We start from the raw sequence: 12,812 nt of genomic DNA, 5'->3' as shown, positions 1-12,812 counted from the left end.
GCTCCGGCCTGTCTCTCTTTGTCTCCCCCCTCCTCCCTCCCTCTCTTTCCAGCATCATCAGTTGTCAAGTGTTGCACTGACGCACATTCTTATTCTTATCTGCTCAGATATGTCTCTGTCTTCCCTGTCTTGGTTTTATCTACATGACCACTTCCTTTGATGTGTTACAACTCAATTATTAGTATTATTCATTTTGTTATGTGCTCGTGTTTGGGGGTAAACTACTTTTTCCAAATCCTGTAGAAAACATAGCCCTTGTGCTCCAGGATTAGTTCTACAAGCTGGCAAATGTTCGGCTTCTCATTAACGCTGCATTATGTTACCATTATGATAATAGAAATATTGATTTCTTGTTTTTAAGAGAGTAATATTTAGGTTTAGGATTAGACATGTTATTCATCACAGTGTGAGTTCTACCGTCATGAAAGAAGTAAATTAAGACAGATTTTGTGTTAAAAGTGAATGAATTAGGTTTCATCAAAGTGGATGGATATTATTGTCCCACAATGCATTGCACTTTACAATGTACACTGTTTATATTTACAGGGTTCTTCCACCATAAACCGTCAGCTAAAATATTATTAGTCTTATCGTCTTTCTACTATTAATTTACATAATGCTGTACCGCTAGAATCAATGGGACTTTGTTATTTTTTGATTTGACCATTCCGCTATATGAATAATAAAAAATGTAATAAGCAATTATATTTATTTCATCAAATAGAACACAGTAAAAGGTGTGTCATCATGGAGAAGGAGTGTAGAAGAGCTGATGTGAACATCTGCTCTTCCTCTCTCTGCCTCTCTGACAGAAGCTAACGCGACCAAAGTCACAACAAATGTTTAAATTATGCCTCGCAGATCAAATATGAGTGCAGATTCAGCGACTTGAATGACAATTTCTTTCCCTCGAATGTGTTCAGAAGCAGATGTTGGCGCATCGCCGAGGTTAAATAACTACAAAGTTTACTTTGCTTCTTATTCCAGTACACAAAAAAATAATCAAGTCTTAAGTGTGTTCGGTCTCGACAGCACATTTAGTCTCACAGCTGCACATAATTAAGACAAATTGCAGGCGGTGGTGAGAAAACTTTAAGAAACATTGAACGACTTTTTCTCTTTGTGAGTTTTAATCAAGTTTGAAGATAAGAGGCAGATGATGGACTTCTCATCTATTTCTAGGGGCGGGGCCACAGATGAACTGCTTTTAATCATATTATTTAAATGTGTTTTTGTGTATTATACAGTGTGTTATATTATGAATAAGGCTATTTGTTAGTAACTTCTTCAGCGTCAGATTTCATTCATTTCACTGACTACTTTCTTTCTTTGTTAGAGGCTGAACATGATTAGTTTTTGGGTATTTTATGCTCGTACTTGTCACAATTAGCCGTCTGCACGCTGCTTTTACTGCTCCTACTCGTCCCAGCGTTGCAGCTCATCTCTCATGAGTAATGGACCTCCGCTCCAGTGGTTTTTCAGTCTTTTGGCCACAAACAGTCGGTTCACTGACGGATGTTTGCCGGCTGTGTGTGACGGCTCAGGCTGACGGATTCCCAAACTAACCGGGAACTCCAGCTTCTCATTTTCCTGCAGACCGCCTCTTTGTTTAAAACTTTTTTTTCTTTGCAATGAACCAAGAATAAACAACGTCAATGGCCAATTGGAAATTTGACTTTTTGGCAAACACCAGCATATTTACAGTGATGTTACATTGAGAATAAATAAACAAATAAATACAGTTTCAACTCAAATGGATTTCTTCACACTTCTGCTTCTGTCTGACATCACATGTATAATTTCCGTTGTTTGCCATCATACCTTTTATATATACTTGTACACCTTTTATATACTTATGTATACCTGAACTGCAGCTTTGGCCACATGCACTTTTAAAAGTGATATATTTGTTCTTCATATATATTAATGATGACGTCCTTATCTCAACAATTAATATTCTTCAGTTTTAATGGAGATAAGAATGTGCTTAGAACCAACATGTATTGATCTAATAGGATATAACCGGCTTTTTGCTCCAAATGGTTGAAGAAAAAATAGATTTTGTATACTTCAATAAAAAAACTATTACAAAAAACGTTGTTTAAAGCATCATGATTAAATCAAAGTGAATTCTGAGTTGATTCTTTTGCTGCACCTGTAAAGACGTGCAAAGAAATGTCACCTTTCTGGGTAAATCATTGAGGTAAATGCCCCGTCTGACATGATTTGCTGCGTCCGGGTCGACTCGGGTGTCCTGGTGAATCTCACCGCCATCTGGATTTGACGTCTGCTGTTTCACAGAATTAGCGGCTGACGCACCAATTGGATTAGGAGGGCTACATAACCAGCAGCAGGGCTGAGCATCACCACCCTGTAGATTAGATTAAATCATTAATGATCAACATGCAAATAATGGGCTGCTGCAGCAAATACAAGCGAGGGAAATGACAATCGAATATACAAAGACGCGCATATTTAATATACAGTCAATAAGCAGGTCTATCTGGCAAAAATAGTAACACAGTCTAAAAGAGCAAAACTTGCCAGCTTGAAAGAGTTCTGTTAAAGTTTGTGCATAAAAATGTGAAATTATCAGTTTCATCAATTGAAATATTTTCAATCGGAGCGCTGCACGTTTTTTTTTTGGTGTAAAAACGTTGTGTTGATCACTTTTTACCCAGACATCCAATCACAGTGGAGGAGGGGCGGAACCTGTCACAAAGACGTGATCAAATCTGCTTTATTATGAGTTATGTTGTGGTCTGATTTTGTAGGTTATGACACTGGTTTTATTTCGCCATTAATATTAATAATAATTATATTTTACTGGGGTTTTTTATGGCGTCCTAATTTTCCCTGTGTCGCTCCATCCTGAGCGAGCGCTCTACCGTGTGCCGCCATTTTTTTTTACTTCTACTGATATCCATCATATCGTAGCAGCCAGACGCACCTAAAAAAACACACACAATTCCAAAGCAACTCTCTCTCAGCCGGGTGTGTCAGAGCCTGGCATGTTCTGTGGTGGACATGGCCCCTTAATTCTTTCACTGTCGGTTTAATTTTGAGCCGAAGGGTCGCTCTCTCGTAGCGGGAAAGCGTCTTTGAAAGTTCAGAGATTGGAGCCAGCTGACATCAGTGCAGGAGCTTCATTAAGGTTTTCTCAGTGCATTAGCCTCCCCTCCCCCTCCTCCATCCACCCAGCCTGTCTAGGAACCCCCTTTGATCTGCGCTATGACAGCAGCTGCACTGTGCGGCCCATATATCTCCTGACACGCGCTCTTTCAGATCTCAAAGGAATGCGCCGGGTTTCAGGGAGACCAGCCTGCCGGTCGGTTTACAGCTGAACGTAAATACCAGTCCGAGTGCATTCAAAGTGAAGCTCGGGACGGACGTGGATTGGCATAATGTTTGGAGGACGGTGATGTCGGAGGGATTTACAACCTGTTTATCTTTGTCCCCGTGTAGCTTGCATTTACCCAGCGATCACTCAGCGGCTGCGGCTCAGGTGGGGGAGCGGGTCCATTAGCAGCCGGGTTGATGCTTTGAAGACGCTTGAGACATCAGACGTGTTTGGTCTCCGCTGAGGTTAAAAGGGTCACTCGAGTCGACCCGAGAGTGAGGACTTCCAGTGTGTGTGAGGGCTGACTGTGGTAGATGCTACATGAAAAGGCATGTGTTTCCGGCTCTGGCTTAAATATGTAGAAGCCTAACTAGTCGTAGTACCCTGTAGTACCAAAACAATAAAAACTCATTCATATCTTCCACATGGAAAAGCCACATTTAACCTTTTAGCATGCTATTGTTTCAGCCGTTGAGCTAACGATACCGTTGAGCTAACGATACCGCTGAGCTAACGGTACCGCTGAGTTAAGGAAACCGTTGGGCTTAAAAGGGTACTGTTGAGCTAACGATTACATTGAGTTAATGATAACGTTGAGCTACGATACCGTTGAGCTAACGATACCGTTGAGCTAACGATACCGCTGAGTTAAGGATACCGTTGAGCTTAAAAGGGTACTGTTGAGCTAACAATAACGTTGAGCTAACAATAACGTTGAGCTACGATACCGTTGAGCTAACGATACCATTGAGCATAAAAGGGTACCGTTGAGCTAACGATGCCATTGAGCTTAAAAGGGTACCGTTGAGCTAACGATACCATAGAGCTTAAAAGGGTACCATTGAGCTAACAATGCCATTGAGCTAACGATGCAATTGAGCTTAAAAGGGTACCGTTGAGCTAACGATACCATTGATCTAACGATACCATTGAGCTACGATAACGTTGAGCTAACGATAACGTTGAGCTAACGATGCCGTTGAGCTACGATGCCGTTGAGCTACGATTCGTTGAGCTAACGATGCCATTGAGCTAGCGATACCGTTGAGCTAACGATACCGTTGAGCTAATGATACCATTGAGCTAACGAGACTTAGCTAACTAGCCAACTAAAGATTGATGTTTGGTGGCTAGAAATGAGAAACCTGCTTCTGTAGACTGCTGTGTGAAAACAAGGTGGTAAACATATATATGTAAATATATATATTATGGGCATTTTTGCTTTATTTGTTAGAGAGACAGACAGGAAAGGAAATTGAGGATTGTAAACTGCCTGTGAGAACGAAAAGCTTTAACTAAACAGAGACTAAGGAGCTTCGCGTTTAAAGTCCTGACATGTTTTCTGCAAACGCTGCACAGCGATGCAGATGATTGACACGGATATTCCTTTAAGTAATGCAACATATCAACGCTCGAGATAGAATCAGATTACATACACGCCATCTGTTCCTAGAAGCAGCCTTCTGATTGGTTCGCTGTATGAGAAGGTGACTATGATTGGGGCGAAGCGTAAAAGGTCCAGTGGCCCAGCACAGCGAAACCCCACAGTGTGTGTGTGTGTGTGTGTGTGTAGGTGTGTGTGTGTGTGTGTGTGTGTGTGTGTGTGTGTGTGTGTGTGAGATCAGCCGGTCATTCTCTTACGGGGGCTGTTTTTAGATTAGATCACACCACTACACTAATCCCTCTTTGATGAACATATGTCTTAATCCCACACACACACACACACACACACACACACACACACACACACACACACACACACACACACACACACACACACACACACTCACACACACACTGTATGCTGGATGTGCAAAAAAAACAACGTATCACTCGGACAACAAACGGCAAACGTAAAAGAATAAAGAGAGAAAGGCTTTCTCTCTCTAAGAGACGCAGAAGGAGGGAAGTCTTTAGAGAGAAAGAGAGAAATGGATAAAGAGCGACAGAGAGAGCGAAGGATGAGGGGATTAACCATGAGAGGCTGCCAGGACATGGACCTTTTGGCCTCACACGCACACACACACACACACACACACACACACACACACACACACACACACACACACACACACATACACACACACACACACACACACACACACACACACACACACACACACACACACACACACACATACACACACACTTACAGTCCAGGAAATGGATTAGTGAGTGGGGTTGTTTGGAGGAAGATCGGATGAAATGGTGATTCACCGTGTCTGTTCAGAGAGTTTCAGAAAAGTGCTCCTCTTTGTGTGTGTGTGTGTGTGTGTGCGTGTGTGTGTGTGTGTGTGTGTGTGTGTGTGTGTGTGTGTGTGTCTCACTGTCTCATTAGTGAGAGCAGTCAAGCCAGCTTTATGGAGGCGACCACAGACCTCGTTAGAATCCTTTCCTCTTCTAACCTCGCGATCCTCGGAGAACGCAAACACACACACACGCACACACACACAGACACACATACAGAGAGAGAGAGAGAGAGAGAGAGAGAGAGAGAGAGAGAGAGAGAGAGAGAGAGAGAGAGAGAAAGGCACAAACACACATATGTGGCGGAACTAAAATGCAGTAAATACTGCTTATTATATCTGAGTGTCAAAAATTACCCTCTATCACAAAGTGTAGCATGTGTGTGTGTGTGTGAGTGTGTGTGTGTGTGTGTGTGTGTGCGCGCCCGCGACCGGAGAGGCAGGATGATGAAACTTAGCTAAAAGACGGAGCCACTGAAGCAGAAAGATGAGAGCAAATGAGCATTTCCTGTTAGTGCAGCAACTTCCAACTTATTGATTTCTTAATTGTCATCAATTATGTGGTTGAAAGTTACTTTAGAGTCACATTTCAGAGAAAAAGAAAGTGGCTTTTTAGTTTGGTTTGTCATTTCAGAATCAGAACCATTTATTTGGCACGTATGTTTTCACATACAAGGAGTTTGTCATGGCGGGTGGTAAAATAACCAAAGTGCAAGAAATAGGAGCATATTACATTTACGTGAAATATGCAGCAACACTTTTTTTTTTTTTCAAAGCGAGTGGCTATTATTTTACACACCTTTAAACGTGCGCGTTTATTATTTTACACTGCATGTCCAGACAGAGATTCTTTGCTTTATAGTTAGATAGTTAGCTTCATTTATTTTGAACTAATCTGTCCTTGATGTCACATTTATCTCTAAAGCGAATGACTATTGTTGATGCTGTTCTCAAGGACACAATTAACGTCTTCTCTAAATCTGGTGATATTGATGTTTATTGATGTTTGTTCATGCTATTGTACACAATTATACAATAGTAGAGTAGAATGTCGATGAAAATGGGGGAAGTAAATCGTCTTGATGGAGGTTTGTTTTGTTTGCAAATGAAGGTTGAATGACTCAGTCAGAAATATAATTGAGGGAGGTCATGAGTGATATTCTGAAAGTATTGCTTCATATACCAATTATATAGAGAGTTGACGTCTGCAGCTTATAGCCGTGTCGGTTACAGTGTGAAGACTAAAGGACGACTGCAGCTGCCAGGAGAAGTTTTAGCCAGTAAACATTTTAACATTTTTAATAGATGCTCGTAAATCCTCTAAAGTTTAAACTGACATCTGTCAAATCAATAAAACATTTTTGTGCCTTGATTTTGTGTAAAAATAAAAACCTTCTTCCTCGTCAGCTGGAGGTGTGCAACCTGTTTGGGAACACATTGTGGCAGCAGGCCGCTGATAAGATCCTCTGTCGGTCAGGTGTGTGTTCAGGTGGCCGGACACACACACACACACACACACACACACACACACACACACACAGCAGTGAGGGGTCCAGATGGCAGCAGAGCAGAGGGGTCTTGGTGGTCGGGGTCTTGGGTTAAATATCTGTGATTGGAATGCGCAGCTGCAGCCGCGCACACAGCAGCGCACACGCATACCGGCAACGCAGCTGAGTATGCGAGGACGGGGCTTCTGGAAGCTACTTCACGGAGCGGTGTGCGTGACTCAGCAGTGGAAGTCTGCTTCCTGCTGTCTATCTGCTCATATACACACACACACACACACACACACACACACACACACACACACACACATATATATATATATATATATATATATATATATATATATATATATGTATATATATATATATATATGTATATATATATATATATATATATATATATATATATATATATATATATATATATATATATATATATATATATATATATACTTTTTGTATTAATTATTATCGCCTGAATGTTCTCTGTACTAAACCCTCTCTAACTTTGTTCTGCTTCACTTTTTTTGATCAACTTTGCAGAGAGAATGTTCACATATTGAGTTATGATTTAGGTTAGAGAATGTTCACATATTGTGCTATGATTTGGGTTAGAGAATGTTCACATATTGTGTTATGATTTGGGTTAGAGAATGTTCACATATTGAGCTATGATTTGGGTTAGAGTTGGACCTTACAGCTGCATCATTTCAAAGAAATAATCATCCTGAAAGTGATTTTTTTATAGGCGGACCTGAAACCTTTTCATTTTTTTCTGTGAGTCATCTTCATTTACTCTTAACCAGTAACATATAGACTGATATTTACACATCTGAACAAAATCTCACATGTGTACCTTTTTGTATAACACCCACATTATTAAAATAACCCTCGCGGTTGCAGAGATACACCCTTTTTAGTTTGGGTGTGACATTTTCGAGGAAAGGGCCTAGAAAGTAGGTTGGTGTTCTATTGGTTACCCGTCTCTCTCTCGCGGCCTGATTTACCGTCTTTGTCTCACTTCCTGTCCATCTCTCTGCAGGAGGTCCTGATGTGACACTGCAGTGCCGACTCATCTCTCAAATGTTGTCAGACTGGAGTGGAAAGCAGGGCAGAGATACACAGTGATTATGTTCATGGGCACGCTCATATTCCACTGTTATTTTATGACAATATTCAGAATTTTATATGGTTCATAAACATCATATTGATGGCCCAAAGTGAGAAATCAGCAAAATGATCCAGGAAAACCTCCAATATGCATTTTTTGTATTTTTTTGTATCTTTTGTATTTTGTATTATGTTTTGGGTATCCTTAACAAATAGCATTAACAACACATTTGTTTTAGTATTCTCCAAAAAGTGAATTTTGGTTTTGCTCTTCGGACATCAATATTCTCTTTGGATATTCCAAATGGAGCATTTTCTGTTTAAAACATGTGTGATGTGTTGATGTTATTCAGGTTTTCTGAGCGTTCTTTGGACATGAGAGCTCCTTCAGAATATGAGTCTCAACAGGAAGTTTTACGGCACTTTTTCATTAGTTTATACTTTGCAAAGCTGGAGAAGAGGGAGCAAAGAACATGCTCTCTTAGTCAGAAGGAGAAACACAGCTACTTGATATCAACAGGTGTTGCTCAACATATCGCAACGTTGACCGTTTCTAGAAGGCGGCCGAAGAAATGAAAGACGGAGGTTGAGTTCACAAAATGCATTTGACACAAATAACCAAAATGTTTTAATGTGCACGGCTGCATGTAGACAGGAGGATGAGTGCAATATTCATTGCCATTAGCCATGTAGCTTACTAAAAATATTGTCTTTTTTGAGAAAAAAAAGAGCAAAAAGTGGAATATTTTGATGCATGTAAACGTCGTCAGTGATGTGTTTAAAAGACAGACGGGAGGTAAGTATATATAATAATCATATGTTACTTGTTTTATAATGTTTACTCACCTCTGCTTACTGTCATTAATCTGTGTGATGTGCATTTATGGTGTTAAATTGAGAAAAATACTAATAATCACAAACATAGTGCCATAGTTTGCCTTCATTAATGTCGACTACATCACAATATATATTATATATATGTACATATATATATAAATACATGATTGATTCATAGCCACCGTGGCATGTTTGCCTGTTGTCTTGTTGTTTCAGTAAAAACAAAACCTCGAGTCCAAAGAGAAAGAGACATTATGAGCAACAGGTAATTATCTGAACCTCCGCACACAGCGGTTATATTTTAGTCGATGTGATGACATCACAAACACTTACATAACCGCCCCGTTATGTATTCTCCTCACTTGTTTGTGTCCCCTTATTTCACTGAATGTGGTGAAAATGACACAGCCCATTATACGAGGACAATGGCGTCATTCCCCCCAGTTATTTAATCCCATTAATACTAAAGTCAGACAGGAGAGTTCTAATTTCTGTAATTGAAGTGGTGAAGTTCAATAAATGGACAATTAGGAAATGAATCGCTCGCTGTTCTCTGATGGCGTCATTCACGCTGCAGCTGCGAGTCGTTTGGTTTTGTTGGCATCGTCATGAAAAGCAAATCACCGACTGAAACCGACACGATTGTGAGCTCGACGCCGAGAGCACCGCTAGACCAAACAAAGGGCAGGAGGTAGAAGTCCTTCACCGAGTCTCCACCTGGGACATGGATCGAGCCAAGTTCAGGATATCGATCGCAGAGGGTCTGAGTGTCAATCATAGACGTCTTTATGTATCAGAAGTTGGTCGTCGTGACGTGACCCACGGACCGCCGCGTCGAAGCCTCGAGTTCGGCGTTCGCCATCTTGGATTTTTGGCAACCAGTGACGTAGAGACACCGAATACGCCTCTGTTAGTGGTCGCGACCTGTCATCAGGTCCCTAAATCATCCCCCGCTTAATGGTCTGTTTGGCTCTAAATCAAAGGTCTCAAACTGGCGGCCATTTGCAAACTATCCCTTATTATACAATTGAAATAGAAAACTAAAAGTTTGGCTTAAAAATAATGACAAAGGTCAAAGGTGACCGCACATGATCGGGCAGTTTTGGATAAGAAGCGACCCGGTTACGGGGCGGCTGTCTGCAGACCCCTTCTCAGGATGTGGAGAGAGTCCCGAGTATGTTTCAAATGGAACTTATTGACTTGCAGTGCACCAGTGATCTGAAAGCTAAATTAAGAGAAGCTCAAGGAAAACCAGACATGACGGGACAATTTATGAGAGAATTGCCTCCATCCTTCCCTGAGCAGACACACGTGATCAGTCGGGTGATTGTTTGGAAGCACACGTCTGTGTGAGAAACTTTTCTCGACTATGAACTTTAATAAATGCAAGTACCGTAAAAGTCGGGTTACAAGCCGCTACTACGTTCGGTGGGTGTCCCCGCTGTAGCCAGCTAGCGCTGCTGCTAGTTCCCCGGTAACCTCAGCTAGCTCCCTGCTAACTTCCGCTAGCTCTCTGCTAGCTCTCTGCTAGGTCTCGCTAGTTCCCTGACAACCACCGAAGGTAACGGGACCAGCCCCGACTCGACGCCCGACGCGGGCAGAGGGGACGCAGGCAGTAGCAGTAGCGGCGGGGAGCTAGCAGCAGCGCTAGCTGGCTACAGCGGGGACAACCACCGAACGTAGTAGCGACTTGTAACCCGACTTTTACGGTACCGGTCCAGGCTTATTGATGCCAATCGTAAAGCTGTACTCAGGGTTTCTACTGTGACCTGGATCAGGGTTCACTGTGACCTGGATCAGGTTTCTACTGTGACCTGGATCAGGGGTTCACTGTGACCTGGATCAGGGTTTCACTGTGACCTGGATCAGGGTTAATGTGGCTCAGCTGTGTGAGCAGAAGTGCTGCCAGGTGTCTGGCAAAAAATAGAATAAAGTACAAATGCATTCAGGGATTGCATTTGTGGGTTTGGTCTAATGTTTTGGTCTAAGTTATTTTAAAAAATCAAATATGTTTGCGCTGTTAAAGCTAATATAACAATGTATGGAAACTGCTGGTTGCCTTCTTTTGTTAAGTATGAGGAAAATATGTTATTAATGTAAAAGCACATAAATAAGTAAACTTTCAAAAATATTGCGCTTTCTGTGTGGAATCGTAATTTCAATTAAATTATAGGAGTAAATATTTGTACTGTGAGAGAGAGGTTAATTTGTTAAAGTTTGGTGTGATAGGATATATGTTTTATTATATCATATTTAGGCCATTAAATCACTTTAAGTCTTGGATCCGTAGGATTGGGGCCAGATGGGCCACTTTTAAAACAGACCTGGACCTGGACCTGTATTGTGGATCTGTATATATCTGTATTGACTCCACAGCTCACTATGGGTTGATGTGTGAGGGGAGCCACAAAAGTACTGCAGGTGTGAACAAACAACATCCTAAATAGAGTAGTTTATGAATACATTTACACACACACGACATCCAGCATTCACACAATGCAGCGAGTGTTTGGCGAGACGATCTGAAGCTGAAAATGAAACGTTGGCTTTGCATAAGAAGTGTTTATGTCTTCACTCATTATCAACAATCTCCTTTCATTTTCTGATGAGCTCACTCGTCCCGGGTCAGCACCTTCAATCAGGCAGCTGCCGCCGCCTCAACGTCTTTATAGGCAGTTTGATTCTGACAATCTATTTAAACCTCCGCGCTGCCCGGATGATTGATCACAAATACATACACTATGTTTAATGAAGAGCGTTTCAGAGGAAGAAAGAAAGACGTCGGGCTGTTGGACGGAGTTTATAATGCAGTACGTTTTAAACCCTGCTGACATCAACGCCACGGGAAGAAGCTGCCAGAAACTTGACGGTAATTGATATCTGGGTGGGCAGAATGAGAGAGATTCAAAGTGGCCCCTTTAAATCTGACAGCTGATGGGATGAGAACCCTCCCAGTCACACAGGCCCAGTCCCTGCTTTCCTGTATTTTTTTTATGTTGCCACGCAAATTGTGGGAAATTCCCTCGGGAAAAGTCTGCAGAAAAGCGGATGTACGGAAAGTGTTCATAAAAGGCTGCGAATGTCTGCCAGAAACGCCTCAGACGCTGTGATTTGAAGGCGGGACCGCCCTGAACCTCTGAGGCTGGGCGGTTGGGAGCGGCAGACGTCGGGGGAGATTTTGGGCGTGGCGACGAAGGCAGAAGAGTCCTGGATGTGTTCCTGGTGGATCACTCACTCCTTCACTCCACTCCGCCACAGGAAAACCAATAAAAAACTGTTTTGAACGAGTAAGTGCTGCTTTTGTTCCCACTGGAAACTAAAGAGAACCAATATAAACCTTTACAGTCATACACTCATTCTGTTGGTAATAATAGGCACAATATAAATATAAAATAACAAGTTGCATGAGTGGACAAATTTAATTACAATGTGTTTACTTGAGATAATGTAACTCGCCCATTCCTGCACGTTGTTAGCACGTAGTTAGCATAAACTATAGGGAGGGTTAGGCGAGCTAATCTCCAAACAACCTGACGTAGTCTCTTAATCTCTGTGTGCATACATAAATTGTATGGTTCTGTATGGTGCACGCTTACTGTGTTTTCCCAGTGTCAATCAGCATCCTGTGAGGAGCTATGGCTACGGGGGCGGGGCTTAGGCGTGTGCGTGACGACACAAAGTAAAAAGCAAAAACAATGGCGGCTCCGGAAGAGGTTAGCGTGTCACTTATAACAGACCTGGAGAGGATAGCGTCAGTGGAATAAGAGCGAAGAA

Source organism: Taurulus bubalis, assembly GCF_910589615.1.
Source record: "Taurulus bubalis genome assembly, chromosome: 17".
NCBI classification, from domain to species: Eukaryota; Metazoa; Chordata; class Actinopteri; order Perciformes; family Cottidae; genus Taurulus; species Taurulus bubalis.
The sequence above is the reverse complement of the archived record's forward strand: the minus strand, read 5'-3'. Positions refer to the sequence as shown.